This window comes from Triturus cristatus, chromosome 2_2 (assembly GCF_964204655.1).
Source record: "Triturus cristatus chromosome 2_2, aTriCri1.1, whole genome shotgun sequence".
NCBI lineage: Eukaryota > Metazoa > Chordata > Amphibia > Caudata > Salamandridae > Triturus > Triturus cristatus.
The window spans coordinates 1131569454-1131596866 of NC_140582.1; positions in this window are offsets into that span (position 1 = coordinate 1131569454).

The following is a 27413-nucleotide window of genomic DNA, read 5'->3' on the forward strand; positions in this document are numbered from 1 at the left end:
AGAAGGAATAGAAGTTTGTATTCCCCTTGTTAGCACTTAGCAAGTGCTATGTCAAATAAATTCTGGGAATATGTCAATGGCCTTACAACAAAATCATGAGTAAACGCTATCCCCACAGAACAAAAGACAAATCACGTTATGTCTTTGTATGTAGGCCCTGAATCACCCCTCGTCCCCTGGGAAGTGCAATGAGGACATGAAATGGGATATCATGCTGAGGAACTAATCCACCTAACAGTGGAGGAATCAAAAACTATGACTCCGAACAATACACAAAGATGGTGCACCTGTGCCGAATGGCCTACCTGGGACCAGCTTTAGGGACGACGCAGACTTTTCGGCACCACAAATTCACAATCTCTCCCAAGCCTGTATTTTGTCACCTAATGTTCCTGCATCATGGAGGGGCTCCCTTCTGCATCTAATCCACAAAAAAGGCAACAGCTCAAAACCAGAAAACTACAGGCTAATAGCCCTATTGGACATGAAGGGGAAAGCCTGAGCAAAGGTCCTACTGTGCGAACTGGAGGACTGGGTAACAGATAACATCATCCCTTATTACTAGACAGGGCTTTGTCCTCAATGAGCAACATAAATGCCCTGTCCTCTTTGGCAGGTAAAGCAGAAAAAAGGGTCAAGTCCATTATATGCATGCTTCATTGATTACAGTGCGCCATTTGATGAAATCACATCTTATGGTCAAAGTTTGAGTGAGGGATACCAAAATATTTGCTATATGCAATAATCACCTTAAATGGACACTTGTTTCCAAATAATATTGTTCCAAACCCATGGTTGTTCAAAAATAAATACAAATAAAGGATTCAAATAGGGTTGCATAGTAGCACCTATGCTATTTAATCTTCATACTAGCGCCAGTACTATCCAAAGTGAATTTGTTCCTGTTAGAAATTGGGGTCTCGAATTAGCAATACTTTGCACCTTGGTCCAAGTAGGGACCCTTCTTCCTAGTTAGGGTAAGGGGAATACACTTCTAAAATAACCCCTGCTCATCCCATTGGTAGCTTGGCACTGGCAGACAGGCTCGTCTCAGAGGCAGTGTGTAAAACATTTGTGCATGCATACAGCAACACAGTGAAAACACTACAAATGGACACCACATCAGTTTAGAAAAAAAGCAAAACTTTATCTAAACCAACAAGAACAAAAGGACAAAAATCCTACATAGACTACTGTAAAAATAGTTACTTTGCAAGATAACTCTCAATTTGCTAAAATAGCTGAAAAACAGAGTTCTTCCCAGTCTGACAACTCCAGCCAACGACGTCGGTACGGGTCAGCTAAAGCTTTGAAAGACTCGCAGACAGTATCTTTCCCCCTGCGGCCAACACGTTGGTATGGGCCGGTCGGGACAGAGTCATTGTTGCAAAGTGAAGTGGAAGCACTACAGCGTGCGGTGCCCTCATGGTGCGGTGCAGGCTGTAGCACGAGGACGGTCATTCATCGGTGTTGGTGGCTCGATGCGGTGCTGTCAGGTCATGGTGCAGGCAACAGAGCTGGCCAATATGTGGGTCGGGAGGCGAGGCGGTGCAGAGTGCGGTGCCCACAGGATGCGGTGTAAGCAACGGCTCTGTGAAGGTCCCCCAGCAGCATTGGTGAGACCAGGGATGCTGTGTGAAGTGCGGCGTGGCCTTCTGCAGTGGCTTCAGGACACGGAACCAAAGACGGACTCGGTGACAGAGTCGGCTGCTCTTCTCCTCTGTGGCGTCTGAAACCAGGGGTTCAAAAGACGATGCCCAGAAGGATGGTGAAGTCTTTGCTGTTCCTCAGACTTCTTGAACAGGGGGCAAGCTCTACCTCAAGCCCTTGGAGATACTTTGTCCAACAGGATACACACACAGTTCCTCTACTTGGCAGAAACAGCTATTGCAGGCCAACCCCAAACATCACACAGCAAAGGGGCAGTACTTCTCCTCCAGTTTCTTCCAGCTCTTCTCCAGAGCACAGGGTCCTCTTGAATTCATAAAGTGATCTAAAAGTCTGGGGTATGGGCCCCACTTTTTACAGTACAAATTCCTTTGTTCTCTGGTGGCAGAGAAACTCTTTTTCCAGCCATAAACAGTTCTGTCCTCTCTGGTGCAGCTGCCCAGCAGGAGTTGGAGACAGCATTGTCCAAGGCAGACCAGGCCCATTTAGGTGTGGAAGAAATCACCTCCCCCTACTCTGAATGCAGCCCAGGTCTATTCAGCCCAGCCCTGACTCATTCTGGAAAGGCAAGACACACCTCACCCCACCTCCCCCCAAGTGGCTGTCTGAACCGGATGCACATCCCCAGCCGCTGTCACTCCAAAGACAGTCAATAAACAAACCTAGCAGAGGCACACAGGATGGCAAAGCAAGAAAATACCCACTTTCTAAAAGTGGTATTTTCAAACACAGAATGTAAAAATCATCCTTACTAAAAGATGCTCTTAGATTCTGAGTTCAGGGATACTAAACTCTATTTTCACATCTTTTTCCCATGGGCAGTTACACTTATAAAATGTTATAAGTAAACTCGCTATTCTATCTTATTGGACAGATAGCCTTTCAATAGTAAAAAAAAATGAAATTGGCAGTATTTCACCATCAGGACATGTCACAAACATCAGGGCGTGTCCTACCTTTTACAGACACTGCACCCTACCCAGAGGCGTACCTTGGGCCTACCTTACGGGAGACTCACATGTAGGAAAAGGGAAGGTTAGGGCTTGGAAAATGGGTGACTTGCCAGGTCGACATGGCAGTACTGAACAGCACACAGACACTGAAATGGCACATCGGAGAACCTTATGCAAGGCTGCTTGTGTGGGTGGCACAATCAGTGCTGAAGGCCCACTAGCAGAATTTGATTTACAGACCCTGAACTAGGGTCTTAGTAGTAACTACAATAAGCCAATTATGGAACCACTAATCCATTACAACAATTTACAGAGGGAGCACCTGCACTTTGGCACTGAATAGCAGTGGCAAAGTGCCCAAATCATCTAGACCAGCAAAAACGAAGTCCAACACACAGTAAAAACACAGGATGCAAAGGTAAAAATACAGGGGAAACTCACGCCAAGGATGCCCGGTCGAACAGTTCCCTCCAAAAACTGAGTCATTAAAACCATTGATTATTCAATATGCAGATGACCTTTTCGTTTTGGTTCACACCCATATTGGGATGCAGAGGGCTTTAAGCATCCTGTTTTCTTATGACACCAAGAACTGCCTAACATCCAGAGCTGCAAAAACCAATGTTCTGATCTTTGGACAGCGGGAGCAAAAAAAACAGCAACAGAGATGGTACCTAGGGACATTTAATATAATTAATAAATATAACTACCTGAGTGTATGCCTGTCCGTCTCAAGCAAATAATTCTTTCAGTACAGGCCAATAAATGAAAAGGAAGCAAAAACAACATTTGTAGTGACAAAACATAATTGAAATCTACACAGTCCCACCTTCCCAAGAATGCTATTCAATATCCTTGAGCAGTTTAAAGCCGCAGCTTACAGGAAAATTGTTGATCTGCTGAAATACACATGATGTACCCAACTGCCTTTGGAGATTGGCCTGCTAGGCCAGCAAATCGAGTGCAAAATGGCGACAGCAAAAGAAGGTACAATGGAACGTGCATTGCAGGCCGTCTTCAAAGCAGATTTAAGCCCCTTGATCAAAGTACCTGTAGAGTGCTCTCAACACCTTGGACTTGACCTCCAGACTTATAAATCACATGGTGGTAAAATAACAACAGTTGAAGTCCACTTTAAAAACTCATGGAAGGTGATTGTCCAAAGGGCTCGACTTATCATACAAGGCAGCAGCTCTTCAGCCATAGTTGAAGGACTCCTTGGGCAGGACAGGTCTAAACAATATACTCTGAGAGTGCTAGCACAACCATTATGGGAATTCAGAGGGAGGGCATTGGAAATCAAAAAGTGGGGGGCAGCATCAGTGCCGCATGATACTGAATCCCTGAGCCACCTATTATGCTGTTGTCATGCGCAGACAACTGACAGACACACTTTGCTGGAGCTATTATTTCCAAAGTGTGAGCAGGGCATTAAGTGGGATAGAAAAAAACTGGGGGTCTCTCCAAGGGGCGTGTCTGATATAATTAAGGGTGTATCGTAATAAAAAATCAGCAAAAAATATGAGCTTTGAATAGTTTGCTGCCCGACTGGAATTTTGCTGCTTCTGTCATTGCGTCCAGATATATAATACAGCAAATAACATTACACATGCAATAAGCTCGGGCTATTGGCTTTGCCAATGTTTGTTAGTTGCATGAGATAAATAAGCAACAACAATGGCTTCTTTGTAAAAAATAAATTATTTCAGTTCTGAAATAATGAGACTCAAAGACCTACAACCAGTCTCTGAGAAATTACCCCAAAGACAGCGAAGAGTGGTACTGCTGCAAAGTTGAGATATTTTTTTTCACCCTAAGGGTGAGGGCAAACATGGAGACCCCATAGGGACCCGTCAAAGCACCTGCTTTTTAGAACCCTGCCCGCTTCAAACCCTGATTTAAGAACTTTCAGGTAAGAGGCTACCTACATCTATACATGTTAAGTTTCAATGGAACTAAGGAGGGTAAGACACTATTCCATGGTAGGGGACTGGCTAATGGAATGTAACGCGTGACCTTCACCAGCTGAACATTCCCTGCCAGAACTTTAGAAAGGAATCACTTTCATCAGGGCACGTTGCACTTTGGCTTGAACTTGAAATGCTGCCATTATACCTGTGTTTTAGACCAAACCTTGCACTTTATCTTTTTTTTTCTTCTGCTCTGAGTGACACGGAAAAAATTCTGTATTCGCCTAAAGTGGCCATAAAAAAGGTGCTGATTACGTCTTAGCACCTTAGGCCAAACCAAGGGCCACGGCTACTTGCCAGAATTTCATAAAGGACTAGAGGATGTGGCCTAAAGGCTAAAGCCGTCATCCTCGAACCAGGGGGAACGGGGCTCGAGTCTTCTGGCCCAACATCCTGTGATTCTGGGCAAATCACTTAATCTCCCCGTGCCTAACAAAATGAACGTGTCCGTCTGTAACGCAACTATTGCTACCTTTGGGTCAAGTTCCTGCTATATAACCCCACCTCCCACCCCCCACCCCAAACAAAAAAAAGGAAAAAAGAAAAAAAATGATTTGCTTGTTAATGCTCATGAACGCAGTTCAAAAGGATACACACTGCTTGTTTGAATGATCCCGCTGTTTAGGTCTCGCCTAGCATTGCAGCGCGAATGCGCTTCCATCGCTTTGCAAAGCATGCAGTATATACTGTGGTGTGGAAGCTTCGTGGAAGCTCCTCCCACTCTCTGCCCATTGGCTTTTGTCTTAAAAGCTGCCTTCCGATGCTTGCTAGTCCCTCCTCATCCTTCATTTGTATCCTTCCATGGCTTTTGGCCCCTTTACTCCTAACACAATTTTCTTCCCTGCCTCCCCACCCCATCGCCCTCTTCCTCAGTCTGTGACTTTTCAACCTCCTCTGCCCCTCCCCCCCCACTCTCGTTCATGTTTTCTTGCCTGCCGGCACTTCCGTTTTCATCTTTATTATTGCCACCTTGAAATATACGCGTTCAATATGCGTGCTGCACAAAAACTTCTCTTGTTTAATGAACTAGATTTTAATGTTACTCTAAATATAATAAGACTCTAGGCAACATTCGGGGTATGCATGGCAACTGACGCCTCTTAGTTCACAAATGGCATTGTTGTCGGGCAGGAGGAGCGGCAGTGTTTTAACTCATGCTTTTTTTTTTTTTTTTTTGTCCTCATTGCTACCATGGTTCCAATGCCAAGCCAGATTAGCTTGCACATGACTGTCTCAGTTCATAAGAACTGGCAGGGATAAGGAAAACGAGATGGAAGGTACACAATATCCCTCAGCCAATGCAGTGTCAATCTTAGAAGGCGAAGAGGCAAGCGATTCCCATTTTATAAACCACCAAGGTGAGCCCGGGCTAGGACCAGGTAGAGACAAATCACATGGTGTAAACGGCAATGGGAGCACCATAATAGGATAATCATGGGACCCGGGGAAAAAAAAAAAAAAAAAAAAAAAAAACCCCGGAAATCAGTGAACCCATGATAACAAATGCCAGAAAGCTCTCTTATTCTGATTGCCAGCTCTAACAAGGTCCATACGTGATGTAGACAAAACGGAGGTCTGCCATTCACTGAAGGAGGGTGGAGTCGGGTCTTTCCACTTCTTGCAGATCTCCCTTCTTGCCAACAGCACCGCGTAGAACACCAATTTTTTGGCTGCAAGTTGTACTCCTTCCAAGACCCCGAAAATCGCTAGAGATAAGTCAATATTAACATGGACCCCCAATGAAATGGTTAGAGTATTACTGATAGCTGCCCAGTATGGCTGTAAAGTGGGGCAGTCAAAAAACATATGGGTGTCCGAAGCAGCCAAGAGACCACACCTTGAGCACGCAATAGAGTTGCCCTCGGAGAATTTAGATAATCTAAGGGGAGAATAATATGCCCGATGCAAAGTAAACAAATGGTTCCTGCGTAGCCAAGATGGCTTCACTATGGTGTATAAAAGGTCGAATGATACTGACCAGAGTTCTTGTGCTTTGGGACCAGAAATTAAAGGGCTCCACAGCAGGTCCGGCAAATTAAAGACGCCATCCGTTTCTTCCAATAATAGTCGATACCACTGTGAAGTCTCTTTCTTACCCAAGGGGTTGTTAACCAGATTATTTATAAGTGGGCTACATCCTCCAAGTAGGAACCTATTTCTTCCGAGGGGTTGAGTTTTATAGGCCTGAGTCCAGCTATGCATTTGAAAGTATTTAAACCTTGAGAGGTTAGGGCCAATCTTAGCCTGCAGCTGTTCCCATGCAAGCAACTCCCCTTCAAAAAAGAGATCTCCCCAGACCTCTAGGCCTGCATCTCTTATAGGTGCCGCTAAGATATCTCCGAGCCAGTCAGGGTTTTCAGGTAGCCCCCATAACGGAGTCTTATCACAATAGTAGCCTTGTTTAATAGATCTAGTGACTTCGGCCCACAACTTTGCCAAACCCTGTAATACTTTCAGTTTAATTTTTTTAAAGTACTTGGGGTTGCCAAATTTAAATAAAAAGGCAGATTGGCTAACTTTTTCCCCTTCTAGCATGGCTGAAAACATCCGCCCCACCCCGTAGTCATAAGGTAATTTTAACAACATACGGGAATGAGTTAACTGAAAAGCCCAAGCATATAGTTTCAAGTCAGGGGCAGCCAGGCCCCCTTTGTCCCTTTGCCTCCTAAGCTTTATCCAAGAAATCCTTGCCTGTTTATTATTCCAGATGAAAGATGTTATATCTGACTGTAACTTAACTAAACAAGAGAAATCAAAATGCAGGGGAATGGTAGAAAACAAAAAAGAAACTTTAGGAAGAATCGACATTTTAATTAAGTTAACCCTCCCAATTAGAGATAGTGGAATACAAGACCATGAAAGCAATAACCTGCGACACTCTTTAGCTACTGCTGTTAGGTTAACTTGAGCAATTTTCCCTATGTCCTTCCCAATATGTAAGCCCAAATACCTCATCGAAGAGCCTGCTTGTAGATCCCTAGCTTGCCCGTCATCATTCCAGACAAGCATCTCGGTTTTGGCATCATTTATTTCGTAACCGGAAACCTGGCCAAATAGATGGGCTAACTTTAACACCAAAGGGAGTGCGGTGGCAACATCCGAAGTAAGAATAAGCACATCATCGGCATAAAGGGCTACTTTCCTTTCCCAACCTTTATATGAGAAAGGTTTGATGTTGACCTCCTCCCTCAGTTGTTGCGCAAAGGGTTCGATGTAAAAATCGAACAGTAAGGGGGAAAGTGGGCAGCCCTGCCGAGTCCCCCTAGTAATAGTGACTGGGTCGGATAACTCTCCATTGACCAACAGACGTGCAACTGGGCTATGATATAACAAGCTTATAACCCTGCGAAACCCAGCCCCTACGCCAAACTTAGCCAAGGCTCCCGACAGGTATGACCAATTGACTCTGTCAAAAGCCTTGGTCGCGTCCAACGTGAGGGCGGCCAAGGGGAGGGCACGGGCCGATGCTATATCTATGGCACCTATTAAATCGTAGGTTAGCTCATATAGTTGTCGCCCTTTAACAAAGCCCTTTTGGTCAGAGTGGAGGACCGAAGGCGCAATCACAGCCAACCTTGATGCTAAAATAGTGGTAAAGATCTTATAATCCACATTGAGTATTGAAATTGGCCTATAAGATCCACAAGCGGTCTTTGGCTTCCCTGGTTTCAGAATAAGTGTAATAGAGGCATTATCCCATGAGGCTGGGGGGAGCTGCCCTTCCAATAAGATTTGATTGAAAAGAATAGTGAGGAATGGGACTAATTCTATTTCAAGGGCTCTATAGATTTCTGCCGGCAAGCCATCCGGCCCAGCCGCCTTCCCCTTCTTACTGCTTTTAATGGCGGATCTTACCTCTTCCTCAGTGATGGCTTTATCTAAGAGAAGAGATTGATCGGCCGATAGCGAAGGAAGATTAATGTCTTTCAACCAGCCCTCAATAGAATCTATCGAGATCTCCTTATCCTCCTTATAGATCACCTGAAAGTAATCTCTGAAGGCACCCCTAATATCCTCATCAGAGTGTAAGGTATTGTTATCTACCATTATTGCGGCAATGTTATTCCGAACCAGATCCGTTTTGATCTTCCAAGCCAGTAGTTTCCCAGCGCCCTCGCTATATTCAAAGTGGGCCAACTTACTTGCTTCCCATCTTTGTTGAAGTCGAAGATTTAATATCGAACTCAGACTACCCTTCAAGGCTAGTAGTTGACTGTGAAGATTGGACGGATCTGATCCGGGAGCCACATAGTTGGTATCTATGTCTTGTTGTATTTGACATATCTGAGCTTCAATGGAGGTAACTTCTTCTCTATGTAGCTTCCTGCGGTATGAGACTTTCCCCATAATAACCCCTCTCAAGAAGGCTTTAAAGGAATCCCAAATTATTCTAGTCGTGGCTGAACCTCTATTGGAGTTCAAAAAATTCTGGGTTTCAGATTTAAGAAATGCGATATCCTCATGAGATGAAAGAAGAGAGCGGTCAAAAGACCAAGACGTGGAGCACTTCTTAATTGGTCTAGCCAGTTCCATTACTACGGCCGCATGGTCAGACAAATGTAATGGGAGGTAGCTGATAGCCTTTACGGAATCTACCAGTCTCAGACTTATTAGGATGAAATCAATTCTGGACTGGTGGTGGTATTTAAAATTCCGAAAAGAAACCCCTTGTTGTTGTCCCGACCTCATTCTCCAGATATCAACATAACCATATTGTTTCATAGCGCTTTGCAGCAAGGCCCTAGATTTGGAGAAGACGGCAGAACGATTATTAGCCGATTTATCCAGTAAAGGGTCCAATACGATGTTAAAATCGCCTGCCAGAATAATCGGATCAGGGAAGGAAAGCAGATGTGAAAAAATTGACTCAAGAGTAGAGGGGTCATCCTGATTCGGACCATAATATCCTACAATTGTGTTTAGCATACCAGACATAACCACTGACGCTATGGCCCATCTGCCACCTGGGTCAACCGCCCGTGATATCAGCCTAGCTTTGGCTCCCTTTTTAAATATAATTGAGACCCCTCTTGTGTTAGTTGTTTGGGTTGTTGAAACTGCAAAGTCTATCCACCCAAATTTCTTAAGAAAGGCAAGCATTTCGGCATGTGTTAAATGTGTCTCCTGGAGCACAATGACCTGCGTATCCAAGTCCCGTAAATATTGCATAATTCTATTAGCTCTGGGCTTGGTACGGAGGCCATTTACATTCCAAGAGACATACCCCACACTACCCATACTCAAAAAAAAAAGCTAAGGAAGGCAAAGATTTCCATTGTTGCATTAATACTTGGCACAATATCTGCCAACCTCCATCTTCCATAATACTACTTCGAACAATGAGGAACATTTTAAAGTTTTGCCAACACCCCCCCCTTCTAACCCCGTGCATCCCCTGAAACCCCCCACCCCCCCCATGGAAAACCCTTGTGTTATCTAACCGGCCCATAGTCCGGAAGATAGCACCCCTTGAAACAAGCTCCCGTCAGAAAAACCCCCACCCATCCCCCAGAAGAAAATACATGCCAGAAAAGTATAAAACATAGAGAGGTGAAGTCCCCACCCAATATACAAATAAGAACGAGGTCACCTAGACCTCTTTTAAACAATTAACTAAGCCAACCTAAACCTAGACCAAGAAGAAGAGAGAGATTTTAATCAATATGGATAAGTGGCAATGGCCTAAAGTGAGGTAAGGAGCGTAGATCTATGTATAATAGTGATACAACATCTGGTAGGCAGATTTGGAGGAACCCCCAACACTATCACAGAAAATACGCAATCTAATTGTGTTCTTTCCCTAATGTTATCAATAGCTCATCAGCTGCCTGTACAGTTCTAATATTATACATCCGATTATTATGCATAACTTTGATGGCTGCCGGAAACGTGAGCTGAGCCGTTGCTCCGACCTTCCTAAAGGCATCCAGACGCCTCCCGAACTCCCACTGTTTTTCCAATGTTATTCTAGAGAGATCAGACCTAACTAAAAAAGTGTAGCCTGCCCCGGCGAGAGACTTTTGTTTTAATGCCAGGTTAAGAATCTGTTCCTTCAGTACATACGTGTGGAAATTAACGAGAATTTTACGCGGCTTTGATCTTTGGGGGTTACGCCGAAACAAGCACTTTTAATAACTTCCTCTCAATTCAGTGCTATAATCTTGTGTACCGAGTTGACGCACTAAAGAAATTAACTTTTTTGAATTCTGAAGAGACATTATCGCACACTTACATCATGTTTACTGTATGATTAACATGCCGATCATTTTCACGTCTCGCCCACTGGCTCGTATACGCTTGGCTCTTCTCCGGCTGGCTCTACCTGCTAATTAATTTATTGGCTTGCGCACCTCTAACAAAGAAAAATAGACGGGTGCAGACAACCAGACAAAGTCAGTCTCCATTACCTCACGTCAGAATCATCACTTTCAATAACCTGGAAATCTGCCGGCAACTCCCGCATGCCCCAACCTCATCCCCCTCACCTGGTGCAGAGGAGCACAGCACAGTCTTTAGAAGCGCTAGGATCCCTAGCCTCTCCGGGCGGGCACCTAAGCCTTCCGGGTGCCTTCACACTCAGGATAAATTAATACACTTTGTTCTGTGCTTTAGTCGTCCCTCTGTGAGCACTGACTGGTAGATGAACCTCTGTGTTAATAAACACATTCAAAGAGGTGGTTGGGTACAAACAAACAACAGCCACAATACCGTACGTTTTGAACATGTAGTTAAATAACTGCTCATCAAGTACCTCATTGGCTGATCATTCCATGGCACTACCAAAACTACATTTGGACACATTTGCTCAACTGTAAAAGACTCCCTTCTATGGGTGATTTAACAACTCGGGGCTTTGGGGTTAGGTAACCTACTTTGGATGCTGTGTAAAAGAGTAAATACAAAAATTAATGCAATGAAACTAAGCAACCAGTACTGTCTAAAACACTGTGAAAACTGACACGTATTCTCAAATTTTTTTTGGTTACTGTCAATTTCATCATAGATGCGAGTAAAGTACTCTTAATATCTTAATGAAATCTGCACTCTTTAAACTAATAGCACCGGGTAACCTTTGACAACCAGGCAATTAATACATTTTCATGTACCCTCGAAGCCCCCCTGCCCACGCCCCGTTGGCAAACTTCATTGCCTCCCAGTGTTTTGGCGATAACCAAGGTGCAGGATAGTGAGTCAAATAGTCCAGAAAATGAAAGAGAAGCCGCAATTCAGATTCACATGCTCCGATCCCGATCGCGTTGTTTAGTCTGTAAGCACTACTTTTATTAATGGGTTTCTCATTATTAAAGCACCACGGTGTGCATGTGTAGCGACACTTAACCCATGAGGTACGTACCAAGCAATTGTTGACACAATCCACACTGCGTCTTTTCCAATATATTTATTAAGAAGTGCAGGACCTTTCCAAGGGATTTTGCACACTACATACATTCACTCCAAAAATAAAACGTGTAGGTAAAAAAGAAATTGCCATTTACAACGTCAATAGCTCTAACTCACAAATGCGAGACCTATTTGCATTGCAAATGCTTGTTTTAACTTGTATTCCAGTTAAAAGTTTGCATTAGGTTTTTTCCTTGCTTATATTGCTGCAGCATGGAATTAATCAAGCACCCGAGTTAGGGGGCTGCGGTAACGGTGTCAACTATAATCTTGCATTTTAGATTAAATCTTGCACTTTACATTTTGCGCCCATATCGGGTGGTCGAGCAAGTAACGAGCACAACATCGCATCCTGTGAACAATCGTGATTCTTTTTTAATCTCTTTTAATTAGAATGTAGCATTAGGGCATTTATCACATTGTAATGTTCATCTCTTTATTATTGTGAAGATCTTGATTAATCATACAATAAAGTATTTCAACTTCATGAGTCATTAAGTAAAATGCATATCTGCGCATGTGTTGCAATACTTCCCTCCTGCTCCACTGAAATAGTTGATGGTCCTAGCACCAGGTCTACCTCAATGGACAAAGCTCAGATGCTAGACTGCTGTGCATCAGATGTCCCCAGTCAAGTATGGATTCACCAGAGTCACGGTACGTGATCTTCCCTTCCTGACACGCCCGGTTAATGATTTCAAGCATACTCTGGAGCTCGTGACAGCTTCCATTTTCAACAGAAACTTCCTTAAAATGCACAAAAGGAGTTTCCTGTGGGAAGAAGAGCGGAAGGGAAGAGTGACTATCCTTGGCCAGGTTGAAAGCAATGGGAGCCAAACAGTAGCTTGAAGTTTAGATGGGACAAGGAGGTCCTACTGTCTGGTAGTTTACGGATTAGGATGGAAGATATGAGAGGGAGGTATCATTAGAGAGTTCACAGCTTTGGGTGGTACTTAGCTGATTTTTATAACTTTGAATATGGTTCTTCGTTTTATTGTTTTCTATCATTTTCTTGAGTTGTGGGTAGAAACAAAAGTTATCTTCTGATTTAAGTTCACAATAGCCAATGAATTGCCACTAAAAATGTAACTGGGAAGTGAACCTCATGCTACCTTCCTTAGACATGCTAGGCCACCCATTGTGAAATAGAATACAGAATTTTAGTGTTCAGTTTAGCAGTATTAGTAGTAAAAATTGTAGGCAAGGCAATTGCGATGCTAATGATCCAGCGGAAGCCCAGGGATGAACACTTCACAAAACAAATATATTTCAATGGGGCCCATACACATTTACCCAAATGTTCATCCACACTTCCTGGTCCATCCGCTGGGGGGTCAAGTTTTGTAATTCACTTAAGTTCTGATTAGTTAATTCCCAGTAAACACAAATAATTTGGAATTATATTCAATGCTTAACTAATCTTTCACAAATCAACACTCTGGGGCATATTCACAAGGAGCCATCGCCGAATTATCGGCACTTCATCGCAGCCAAAGTCGTAATAAATTTACCTCCCCATTCACAAGCTGGTGTTAACAGCCCACAGCACCAGTTTACCCGCGATAGCAGCCTCATAAAACATCGCCACAGAGGACCCCCGCAACTATCGCTAATGAGATGCAGAGTAGGCGTTCCTGTGCCAAAAGCCGCAACAACACCGCACCACAGCATTCTCAACCAGCCAGATCGGCGATAAGGACACAAAACCGGTGATAAGGCGCGTTAGCACCAGGAATTCTACACCTGCTCTGACCTGGTTTAAAGTCAGACAGCAGCCAGCCCCAAAAAAGGGAGCACAGCCCAGGGCCTCATCGGAAGTACAACAGATGCCATGGAGCCACTCATCATGCGGCCCGACACCCAAGAGGGCCACAAAACCCACCAACACCACCCCCCGGACCACCCCTCCCTGGCACCCCAGCCAAACAAAGACATGCCACATCAGCTACACCCAAACATGCAAAAAATAATCTGCTTGATGTCACACAATAACAACAGGTGAATGCATGTTTTGTCACAGAAAAGAGCATCACACATACACTCCCGAAGCAACAAATGCAAATTTATTTAAATGAACACAGAAATTAAATGAAGAAACATGGCGGCTCCCCTCGGGACACTTGGTAGGTCATAGCCTGCAAGACAAAAAACATGATGAGAAGGTGTGTCCTGCGCACATCAAAGGGCAGAGAGAGAGCCAAGGAGAGAGAGAGAGGAAGAGAGAGAGAGAGAAGAAGAGAGAAGAAGAGAGAGACAGAGAAGAAAGAGAGAGAGAGAGGAAGAGAGAGGAAGAGAGAGTGACAGAAAAGAGAGAGAAGAGAGAGGAAGCGAGAGAGAGAGAGAGAGGAAGAGAGAGAGAGAGAGAGGAAGAGAGAGAGAAGAAGAGAGAGAACTGCCCCTGCCCACCCAGGCCACACTGCTCACCTGCTGCCACCGGTGTGTCTCCAACCACGTGCCGGTATGTATAGCAGTACCCCAGGTCACACATCTGAGTCAGAGCCGTCATCTGTAACAGAATCCAGATACATGACTGGCACAGTACACCCACTTGCACAAGATAATATCACCTACCCACCCACGCACACCCAGGCAGAGGCATCACAAAGGCTCCCGCAGCCCACGGAGCATGCCCGCCCATGCACACCCAGATCTCACTGCTCACCTGCCACCGGTGTGAAGACAGGATGTTCCACCATGTGCCGCTGCAAGCCACAAGGCCAGGGCCCATGGACAAGGCACCCTCCACATCATTATCGCAGGATGCCCACCCACTCAGCAGCTTAATGTGCCACTGACTCAGTGCACCCAAAGTCACCATCCCGTGGCGGGGTGCCTGTGCCATCCGCAATGCGCTGGATATGACTAACCCTGTGCAACCCCAGTCAGCGCCACGTGGTGGTCGGCCCATGCCGTACGCAGGCCTGGGTTGCCACTAACCCTGTGCGCAACAACTAATGGGCACTTTATGTTTGAGGACTGTGGAGCGTCCGTCATCCAGTCACCACCAGCAGAGGGGAATGTGATGTCGTCGGCCCCTTATGTTGGTGGAGTCAAATGGCCTGTGACGCCTGTGCCGGATGGGTGTGGTGTGCGTGAAAACTTGCCCTCAGGGAGTGACTGTGATATGCTGACAACTAGACCAGTGAACTGCACACCACCAGCAAGTTTGCCTGCGATTGCCTCGAAGCGTAAGCGGTGTGGTCTGGCCTTCAGTATGTCAGACCAGCGCAGGGCTTGCAACAATGGCTCATGGGCTCTGGGTGTGGTCCAGTCCATGTCCGGACAAGGAAGTGAGTGATGTGGGTGTCCCGGTTGTAGTGTCCACGGGGCCCGGTACACAAAATGCAATGTAGCACCCTCTGACTGGCATCCCACAGGATGAGCATCATTGACGCAAGGGACATCACTGTCCCTACATTCATCCACACTTACATACATGACAGATGAAAGACATGACACAGCAGTGCCTCACTGGATGTTTATTGCACATCCATTGCAGTCATGCAGTTGGAGTGGTACAGGGCAATGCCGAGCACACTACACGATATGGGCCCGTGGAGGGCCAGCCTGAGTCCATCCGGGGATAACAAGTCCTGCGGAAGGGAAGGTTACAGTCCGCAGTCTGGTCGCTGTGTCATTGGTCATCAAATAGGATGTGGCTGTCCATGTCTCTGTCCAAGGTGAGGGCAGCAGAGTGTATCGGGGGTCAGTGGAAGGTCATGAGGCCATGTGCGGGACCAAGCAGAAACAGGCCAGGTGATGGAAATGAATGCTAGTGCCTCCTGATCACAAACCCCTCCACGTCATCGTACCCGGATGTGTGCCCTGCCCCCCGTGGGTGTTGCAGTCCCAGCTGGGGCCTGGGTGGATACATCTGCTGCACTGTGAGGTACTGACACACCACCGGGCGTGGATGTGGTTATGTGTGGGGGCAGCAGCATTCATCAGCACCACGCCTTGTGGCGTCAATGCAATGATGGAGGTCTGCAGGGCATGATAGATCCCAGCTACATTCCGATGATGTGCAGCGGTGGCTGCCAACCTTTCTGCCTCCATACGCACCATGTCCTCCATGAGCCTCTGCATGTGTGCCAGCTCACGGCTGGTATCGCTGGAGCCACTCTGAACGGACAGCTTTTCTTCTCTCCTCGACATGACTCCAGCAATGTCAGTCAGGGCTCTTTGGAGACCATGGAGCCGACATAGACACCCAAGGATGACATCCAGTTTGGCAGCCATGAGTTCGAGCCCCACCCGCACCTGCTCAACAACCTCCCACGGCGTTGGAAGGCCATTTGTTGTTCCTGGGGGGCTGGGGAGGGTGCCGGGTCTGTCGGAGCCTACTGCTGGGGGGTTTGGGTGGTGGGTGGGGTCTCCTCGATGTAGCTGGGCTGCCCTGATCCTGGAGGTGAGTCGCGGATGAGGTCAATGATGTCTTGGACGGCTTGACTGTCGATGCTGGTGTTGTCCTCCTCGTCATCAGTGAAGAGTGGCTGGGACTGCTCTGCAGGAGGTGTTGATGATGCCCCTGCGATGTGAAGGGGAGATGGTGTATTACAATGTGTCCACATGTATGTAGCCGCATGGTACAGGTTGACATTCAGACAGCATGGCATTGTACATTGTGATGGTCTGTGGTCTGTGTGAGAAGCCAGGGTCATTGTGGGTGTGCACTGTGTCCTGCTTCATTGTGCATGTGTGCCATCGTGGCCATCTGCACCCGTCCCCCCATTATCTGGTGGTTACTCACCCTGTTGCGGTTGTGTTTTGTCTTGTCGGGCAGTGTCCGGTCCCCCGACTCCGGCCACAGTATCCACACTGATGACTGTCGACACCAGCTCCTCCATGTCATCCAGCTCCAGCTGTGGCACTGGGCCCCCACCTCCGGTCTGCATTGCTGCCTTCTGGTTGGCGGAGAGGTTCTCCTTTGTCTTCCGCTTGATGTCATTCCATCGCCTCTTGACCTTGTCCATTGTCCTCTTGTGCTCTCCGACGGCATTCACCTTGTAGACGATGTCCCCCCATATTCCAGTTTTGGTGCCCAGTGACACGTTGGAGGTGACAAAGAGTTGTTGATGGTGTTCCATCACCTCCGTGACTATGATCCTGTTCGCCTGCGGACTGAACTTCGTCTTCCTTATCTTCTTGTCCTTGCCCTTACCTGTCCCCAAGGTCCCGGGCTGGTCGTTCGGTGTACTTTTGGGGGTGCGCTCGTCCTCTGCACCTTCTCCGGCTGTCTCCATGGTGCTTGGTTGTAGGTCAGTTTGTGTTTGTTTTTTTTTTTGCTTTTATGGTGATTTTTCCCACCTGCCAGGCGTGTGTTGCAGGCCTGGCGCTGCCTATTGCTGATTTCCTCATCGCGCTTTTGCCCTTTGCAGGTTTTTTGGTGTTGTGGTTTGTGTTTTTATCTCCATCGAGGTGGTTGTATCGCGGACATTGTTCGCGGTTTGGGCAGACTATCGCATGCTACCGCCTTGTGAATTCCACGTTGACACAGGGTTATTTTCCCGCAATGGGCTGCGATATTGAAAGTTGAGTTACGCTACTCTTGCGGTAGTTATCACACGTTCTTGTGAATATACCCCTCTATCCTCTGGCCGATGGACCATTAGTTGAGTTAGTTGATGATATTAACAGTTAACTAATGAATTCACAGATTTCAGTGAAATAACCACAGTCTCTGGGTAAGATTTATCTAAGATTTTCAGTCATAAATTGAACACTCATTAATACAAAATCACAGTGCAAACTCCATCATTCTTCATGTGGTAGAGAAAAATTTGTTTAGCAAATATATTCATTGACACAGATTTATTCAACAAAATCAATGCATAAGAGTGGATGGATGAAGAGACAAAAGATACAAGTCAAAAATACATTTGCAAACAATATGCACATCTTTAGATAGAATAATATTTGCTGAATGGAAATTACTAAAACCACAACTCTGGCCAAAGGACTGGTGGGGGTCCCCTGAATTAGAATCAGGAGACAAAGACTATAGGACAGGTTCAGGACAGGGCAGATACTTACTAGTCTTCTTTACAAACCCGATGCACCAGGGCGCATCTCTCTCTTACACTCTCTCCCTCCTCAATGTTCTTCCGCAATCCTCAAATCTATTCAGGCTGTCCCATGGATCTGAATCCTCCTAGACTGCTCTCTTCTTCTCTCTCTCGACCCAGCAACAGCAGCAGCAGCAGCTCTCTCTCAATTCTCTTCTCTCTGTGCTCTCACATCTCTCCCTCTCTCAAAGTTACTCTAATTATAGTCATCATTTCAACATGTCCCACCCTCAATAGTTGGAAATATTAGTAAAATATGAAATGTGATTGGACAAGGCTAGGGGAGTCTTCATCAAACTATGCTGATATATTCATTTTTATTAAAGTACTTTTGTCTTGCTGACCCTTCCCCTTTAGCTCATTGATGATTTTCTTTTCCCATATCTATATATATAATGTTGCTATTTTAATAATTTAATTCAATACAGACTACATAGACGGGTGATACACGTCTTTTTTTTTCTCATGTCTTCTGTCCTTGGTGTTTGGCAGCTATTCAGCTTTTCGGTCATTGGGTCATCTCACGAATTCACCGAGCATGTGCGACTCATTTCACCCACTGCCATTTTCCTTCCTCTGTCATAGGTATAACAGGCCCAAATGCACACTATTAATAAAAGAATCATAAACAAATGTTATTTTCTTCAACTTATAATTCTCACTGTTCACCACCCACTTCTGCTCTACCCCATGTTATTATTATTTCTCTGAGCAAAAGCATTAACAACAGCAGCTTTCTTTCAAGTTCAAGCAAGCATATACCCGGCATGTGGTGCCTCACAACCACGTTAGTCCTTCTTGCGCATGCATGAGAGTTTTTCCCTCTCAAAGCGGGTTAGTCACATTATCTCTACGTAATTCTGGTTTGCACATGCGCAAATCGTTTTTCCGATTTAAAGCGTGTTTTAGTCGCGTTACATTTTTATTCCACATTAATTAAGCATGCGTAAATCTTTCTCCCCATGTGTCAGTGTCTGGTGCATATTAGTCTCGTCTCATCTACAGTTTTAACGGTTAATAAAAGTTAAGGAAAGATTGCTTCGAGCAAGTTTCATTGTCTTGAATCCTTGCTCCATCACTAGCAGGCATGACGGGTGTATTAGTGGTGTATTTCACTAAATATATATGTAATTTTAAGATGAGGTTCATGAACCTTGTTTGCTAGCTGGATGGAAATTGAAAACTGGTGGTGCTTGACCCATAGTCGATAAAAGTTCATTCAAAGTTATTTTTTGGGAAAGGGTAGCAACCATGAAAACATGTCAGACAGGTCCCATCCACATGCACAAAGTTTTGCTAGGGAACAACATGTAGACATTTCAAATGGAGAAACTCTTCCACCATAAGCTATCAGCATGCCGTAAGGCTGAGAAGGCATAACCCACCTTTAAGAAGAGCTACACTCCCTCCCTGTGAAAATTATGTCCAGACATGGGCCCTGTATCACAATTCCATAGGATATGTAAGATGCATCTCACTGATGACGACCTAAAAGGATAAAATGCATTCAGCCAAGGAGACGGGCTGACACCTATAATAGGGTGCCTGAAGCCCGCTGCGTGGGCAACATGCGGCAACATGCCCAGGCCAAGAGCGGACCCGTCTGCAACTGTCCACATCCAGTCGAGGCTGGACTGGTTCCACTTGCTTACATCCGGGCATTATCATGGAGAAGAGGAAAGTGTCAACCCAGATCCTGCAAAAGGTAACCAAGGGAGTTCGTAGTACTGGTTCCTTTTTACCTAATTTAATGGGTGTCCTTAATAAAGAATTAGATCATGTTGAGGAGAGTCTAAATATCAGACAAGGGAATCAGAGAGTGATTCTGGCGAAAAGGGTCGGCACTAAGCAGGTGATCTTCAATACTTGTGTGATGGAAGTCAATGTGCTGAATGAACACTCTCCTTCTTCAGACAGTAGTGAGCATCCATCTGCACCCAACTGAAAGGGTCATTCACCAGGCATAAATGGCAAACTGTGTGTCAGGCCTCATGGAACGAAGCCCCACTCACTATCCAGTCTGGCAGAGGTCTAAGACTCAAGCGTCAGAATACTTTGAGCAACTCTTTGAGCTCTTTTGAGGACATGATAGAGACCTTGTACAAACCAATTTTGCCAGACTAGATCCCATTGATGTCACAAAGAACCACCTATATAATGCGTTAGCCCTACAATTGACAGAGGAGAAAGGAAGTAGTGAGGCGATCTGCTCTAAAGAGTATTCCAGAGGGCAATGCCAGCCTGTTGTTTAGGCTCCACAGACATCGGCATTACAACTACCAAATATACAATGTCTGGCGGAACTGACAACAATGGACAGCAGCTTAGGCCAGGTCTTGGTGCACATGTTTCAGAACATAATGGTAATGGTGGCAAATTTCTACATTTACCACCAGAATGTACACGATTTGTGATCGTCCTAAAAGGCCCACCCTCACCCACCCCCCAGCTAGCAGGAAGATAGAAGGATGGGAGGAACTGACATACAAAGGTAAACTCTGGCAAGGCTAATTTGTTGTTAGATTATGATATCTAACAAATAAAATTATTATAGTGCAGAGAACAAAATGGATTAGTGTTGTGCTGTGGTTCATTTGAATTTGGCCTTTTATGCTGAAAAGGCTCTCATAGCTTTAATGGACTACAAGGGGGAGGATAGTATGATCTCTGTGGTGCCCTTGGGGTACTTCTATAGGCCCCACCACCTCAAAACATTTAATTCCAGGCTCAATATTCATCATCACCCACGCATCATTAGAAACAGATTCCAAAGGGTTGGATCTAAGGCAAACTCAAATCTATCAGGGGAACCCCTAGCTTACAACAGTTTCCTTCCTCTAAGCAATGTGGAAGAACAGGACTGACCATCCCAATTTTTAAAGGGAGATTAAACCTATGGGGATGGTAGCTCTGGGGTCTCTGATGGCACAATTAGAGACATAGCATGTAATCAGGGAGAAGTAATAGGAATGAAAAGTTTGCATTTAAAAGAAGAAAACCTAAGAATCCTGAGCTGGAATGTTGCTGGGTTCAGAAACACACTACATAATAAAGAATGGTGGACAAGTATACAAAATGTTATGATTGCTTGCAGGAAATATGGCAAACGTCTGTTATCTATGAAAGGCTTTAGCACAATATTTACTCATGCCCTGCCATCAAATAAGGGTAGGCTGAAAGGGGGCTTTCCCATTCTTTCAGCCAATAACCTACAAGGTAGCATGGGTCATAAAAGTTTGAACTCTCCTTACTTCCAGATGGTTTGTTACAAGTGGAGGAAAATTCTGTTAACCGATTTCTGTTACAATATTTTTAATAACCCTGTGATTTCTGCTTTCGATAATGAACTGGAAGCTTTTTTGAATCCATGTTGGGATGATGTTTATATTGTGTGGGTGGGGGATTGTAACAACCGATGCTTAAGCTTGAGTTCTGAATGGTCTAGTGGTCACACACTTTCACATTCAAGATATGAGGTGGTTCTAAACAACATTCTATTAAGCATAGTCAAGTCACGTTTATTCCGATGTTCGGTCTTTTAAAACCATTACACCATATAAATTTATTTACATTACTTAAAGTGTCCTATGAGAACCATTAGTAAAAAGTATCAAAATCTTTGTTCATGGTTCTACACTTAATAAAATCAAGACTAGATTATATTGCCCTTAAAGTGCTACAACCCTAACAATCGTCCTCATCATAAAATCCATCTTCATCATAAAAGCTTTGTCTTAGATTGTTTGATTTTTTTCTGGATCTTGCCCCAATTCCTTTTGATACATATTCATAAATGTTACCCCCTGCAGAACAGAGGAATCCAAGACCCACGGAGCCAGGTGGTTACGGCTTCTTTGCATGTTCATATGTTCATATTAATAAATATATCTTTCAAAAGTATCTTTCTTTCTTTTAATAACTTTGGACATGCACAGAGAGTATGTGATAGGGATTAATGTTTGTAGTTTGCAGTCTTGATTTTGGTGCTAGTCTTTCTAGGATGGGATCAGATCCTTTGTTTCCCACATACCAAAGCATAAATTCATGATTTGTTTTTTTTTAAATTGTTGACAAATGAGCTGATAAATAGGCCTGAGGCTACCTGGTACCATATGACTTAATCACCGTCCAGGCATGAAGTCTTTGTAATAAGCTGTTTTCATCTGTTATGTTAGACAGGAGATTTGTTGACAGATTAATTGCTTTGTTGAGGACCAGTTTCCCCATGCCTCAGTTCCAAGTTTCTTGAGCGGAAAGATACTCAAAAACGTGTGCTACGTAACAGCCCCAGGTACCTTGTATTTTATTCTCTCTTTGAGCTTCTATTTCTTCTCAGCACAGGTGATCGATAGAGTCGGTTGTGGATGCTCTGAGCCTTCCACATAGTTTAATAAAAGCACCCTTACTCCGGAATATTTGATTGGTCGAACCAAGCTCGAGTCAGACTTGAGTCTGTGATGCTGATTGCTGAATGAGGAAGACGTTTTTATAAACCTTTGTTTGGATGTTCTTCATAATTGAGATTTTGCGACCCCTCATATGTGACAAAAGGCATTAATTGTGCCGCCATGATGGATAGTAGGTGGCTGTAGGACGGACAGCCTAATTTCCTTTTTAATAATTTTAAACCATATATGAGATTTTGGGCTTTAGCCCTCATTGCTAGGAGCTGATGCTTATAACTCAGTTTTCTCTTGATTTTAAATTCCAGATATTTGTATGTGGCGACAGCCTCAACTTTTTTCTCGTCCAGAAACCATGAGTATTTTTTGTATTTGGCATCCACTAACCGCACTACCTTTGTTTTAGAAAACTGTAGTTCTAACCTGTGCCAATCTAGTTACTCAGCTAATGTACTCATGCTGCGTTGAAGCCCAATCGGGGTTTGGCTAAAAAGCACTATGCAGGCACCTGATTTCCTCTTTTGGCTAACGTTGGTTGAGTGCTTCTTCAAGATGGGATAAATACAAATTGAAACAATGATAGGCAAGACACTTAGGTTTAACATGTGCATGTCTTTTTGGCTGGCCGTCTTTTGACGGCCAGCCACATATGTGCAGTTTAAATCTCTTGAACTCAACTGTTTTAGACAGCTGGGTTAGAGACAGCATAAGGCACCAGTGCCCTCAGGAGCACTGAGAGAGGCCACTCCCTCTAGTCCTGGCGCTGCTCTCATGCAGGAGGAAGCAGTGCCAGGATTGGTTATTGCAGCTTTCTGGAGCATGCCTGCCTTCAGAAGACCCGAGCGAGGTGGAGGAGGTCGTGCATAGAATGTAAGAGGGATTATATATTCTTCCTTTCCTTCTTTTTTTAAACTTTTTTACCCCCTCAGCTTACCACCCTCCTTACAGGCTAGCCGCCACTGGGGGTCACACTTGTACGACTTAGCTTAAGGCAGTGGAAACATTTTTTATAAAGTGATTACTTGCCATTCTGCTTGATAGCTCAAGTTATATTGGTTGTGAGGATTTAGGTATGCCTTCAATTGAGCATGTTATCTGAATTGCGCTTCTCTTATCATGACATGGTGTCTGGTCAAAACCAGAAGCCAAATTAAACAGAGATTTGATCAGATACTGTTTATCTCTGGAGAAGTTCAAAATAATTCCTTGGTTTATGCATGTTATTATGCTCTTTGTAAAGTAGGGCAAACAAAATTACTTTATTGAACCACAAGGACTGTAAGGTTTCTAGGAAAAATCTGAGGATGTCCCTGTTCAAGTGGAGAGATAATGAGTCCACAACGGCAAATACTAGCGAAGAATCTGTTCATACATATGTAACTTTATCATTTCAAATTAAAATTCAACCATATTTATCCTGGATGAACAATAGGTTTCACTATTTTCTGTTTACCAGATTTTGATTAAACACATTTCATATGTATGTTGCATCCTGGATGAGGCAAAGGATGAGCTTAATCTTCAACGATGCACTTGTGATGATTTCTCTGAACAATCCGTTTTACATGTTGTGTTTATTTGCGGATTTCAGTACGAACCAAGAAAGAAGAATATTTTAGCCGTGTTGAAGGGTTTATACTTTCTTCAATGCAGACCAGCTTTAGTATATCTACAAAAACAACAGTCGATGGACAGAATGCAGAACAATGTCATACATTCACCCCAGTACAGAGATCTGGGCTTAAATCGTTTTTTTGCTCACCATGCCGTTCCAGTTTGAACCGAGCCATATGCAAATCAGTCTTAACCCTGTGCCTCATGGGTACAGTCCAGCCCGAACTGCCAAGCCAGGTCCTCCCTGGACTGGAAACAAGCATCCTAGGACCGGTTTCAGGGCTTCACCCCTCTTCACCCAGGATAGCTTGATTCAACTGGCATGGAGAGCACGAGACCCACGTCTGGGCGCATACCCTTCCCATTCGGGGTGACAAATGCAAAAACAACAGTTGATGGACAGAATGCATAACAATGTCATACATTCACACCAGTACAGAGATCTGGGCCTAAATCCATCGTTGTTTTGCTCACCATGCCGTTCCAGTTTGAACCCAGCCATATGCAAATCAGTCTTAACCCTGTGCCTCATGGGTACAGTCCAGCCCGAACTGCCATGCCAGGTCCTCCCTGGACTGGAAACAAGCATCCTAGGACCTGTTTCAGGTTTCACCCCTCTCCAGCCAGGATAGCTTGATTGCAGTGGCATGGAGAGCACGGGACCACCATCTGGGCATACCCTTCCCTTTCGGGGTGACAAATGCAAAAACAACAGTTGATGGAAGGAATGCAGAACAATGTCATACATTCACCCCAGTACAGAGATCTGGGCCTAAATCCATCATTTTTTTGCTTACCATGCCGTTCCAGTTTGAACCCAGCCATATGCAGATCAGTCTTAACCCTGTGCCTCATGGGTACAGTCCAGCCTGAACTGCCAAGCCAGGTCCTCCCTGGACTGGAAACGAGCATCCTAGACCGGTTTCAGGGTTTCACCCCTCTTCACCCAGGATAGCTTGATTCCAGTGGCATGGAGAGCACAGGACCCACGTCTGGGCATACCCTTCCCACTCGGGGTGACAAATGCAAAAACAACAGTTCATGGACAGAATGCAGAACAATGTCATACATTCACACCAGTACAGAGATCTGGGCCTAAATCAATTTTTTCTTGCTCACCATGCTATTACAGTTTGAACCCAGCCATATGCAAATCAGTCTTAACCCTGTGCCTCATGGGTACAGTCCAGCCCTAAGTAGGCAGGGTACGCCAAGACATGGATCCCTTGCTCACTTTGCCACTGGATTCAAGATAGCCTGGCTGATGAGGGTTATGAACCCAAAACCGGTCCCAGGATGCTTTTTTCTGGTCAAGGGAAGACATGGCTTGGCAGTTCGGGCTGGACTGTTCCCATGAGGCATATTGTCAGACTGATTAGCATATAGCCATGTCTGAACTGGGGTGGAGGAGTGAGCTAAAGAATGATGATGGATTAAACCCAGATCAGTTGACTGGGGGTGAGTGTTTGATTTGCTCAAGCGCTCCGTCCATCATACCCTTTGGTATTGCTTTGGTCGCCCTAAGTTGGCAGGGTATGCCCAGACGTGGGTCCCTTGCTCACTTTGCCACTGGATTCCAGATAGCTTGGCTGATGAGGGTTATGAACCCGAAACTGGTCCCAGGATGCTTGTTTCCGGTCCAGGGAAGACATGGCTTGGCAGTTCAGGCTGGACTGTTCCCATGAGGCACAGGGTCAGACTGATTTGCATATGGCCATGTCTGAACTGGGGTGGTGGAATGAGCTAAAGAATGATGATGGATTAAACCCAGATCAGTTGACTGGGGTGAGTGTTTGATTTGCTCAAACGCTACGTCCATCATCCCCTTTGGTATCGCTTTGTTCGCCCTAAGTTGGCAGGGTATGCCCAAACGTGGGTCCCTTGCTCACTTTGCCACTGGATTCAAGATAGCCTGGCTGATGAGGGTTATGAACCCGAAACCGGTCCCAGGATGCTTGTTTCCGGTCCATGGAAGACATGGCTTGGCAGTTCGGGCTGGACTGTTCCCATGAGGCACAGTGTCAGCCTGATTTGCATATGGCCATGTCTAAACTGGGGTGGTGGAGTGAGCTAAAGAATGATGATGGATTAAACCCAGATCCGTTGACTGGGGTGAGTGTTTGATTTGCTCAAGCGCTCCGTCCATCATCCCCTTTGGTATCGCTTTGTTCGCCCTAAGTTGGCAGGGTATGCCCAAACGTGGGTCCCTTGCTCACTTTGCCACTGGATTCAAGATAGCCTGGCTGATGAGGGTTATGAACCCGAAACCGGTCCCAGGATGCTTGTTTCCGGTCCAGGTAAGACTTGGCTTGGCAGTTCAGGCTGGACTATTCCCATGAGGCACAGGGTCAGACTGATTTGCATATGGCCATGTCTGAACTGGGGTGGTGGAGTGAGCTAAAGAATGATGGTGGATTAAACCCAGATCAGTTGACTGGGGGTGAGTGGTTGATTTGCTCAAGCGCTCCGTCCATCATCCCCTTTGGTATCGCTTTGTTCGCCCTAAGTTGGCAGGGTATGCCCAAACGTGGGTCCCTTGCTCACTTTGCCACTGGATTCAAGATAGCCTGGCTGATGAGGGTTATGAACCCGAAAACGGTACCAGGATGCTTGTTTCCGGTCCATGGAAGACATGGCTTGGCAGTTCGGGCTGGACTGTTCCCATGAGGCACAGTGTCAGACTGATTTGCATATGACCATGTCTGCACTGGGGTGGTGGAGTGAGCTAAAGAATGATGATGGATTAAACCCAGATCAGTTGACTAGGGGTGAGTGTTTGATTTGCTCTAGCGCTCCGTCCAACATCCCCTTTGGTATCGCTTAGTATAACTACAGCAACTTCATACTTACTTTCTGGGTATATCTGTCCGATTGAAATGATGCACATTTTATTATATTTATGTTTTTTTATGGTGTAATCCTTGCTCCAAATAGAGAATGACTGTTTGATAAAACAGGTATGGGGTTGTTTGTGTTCTTGTCTAGAGGAGACCTTAATAGAACAGGATAACCTGGAGTAGAGTCAAGCCTGACTTGCCTTTGAGTTATCATTGACTGTAGGGCTGTAGAGGAAAACGCATACAGTTATTGCCAACAACAATAATTAAATGAAGTATTTCAACGATCATTTGTTTTGTATATATTTTCTGCACAAATCCTCAAACACCGGAAATCCAGCAATAAATATTGAAACATGATGGGAAATCATCTATCTGTTGACTCTATTTGACCCCGAACACTTGGCCCCCAATACTCTAGCAAAATATAGAGAAAGCAAGAAATATGAAAGGAATCAAAGGAAAACCACAATTCTATTGACTGTACTCAGGCCCTAATATA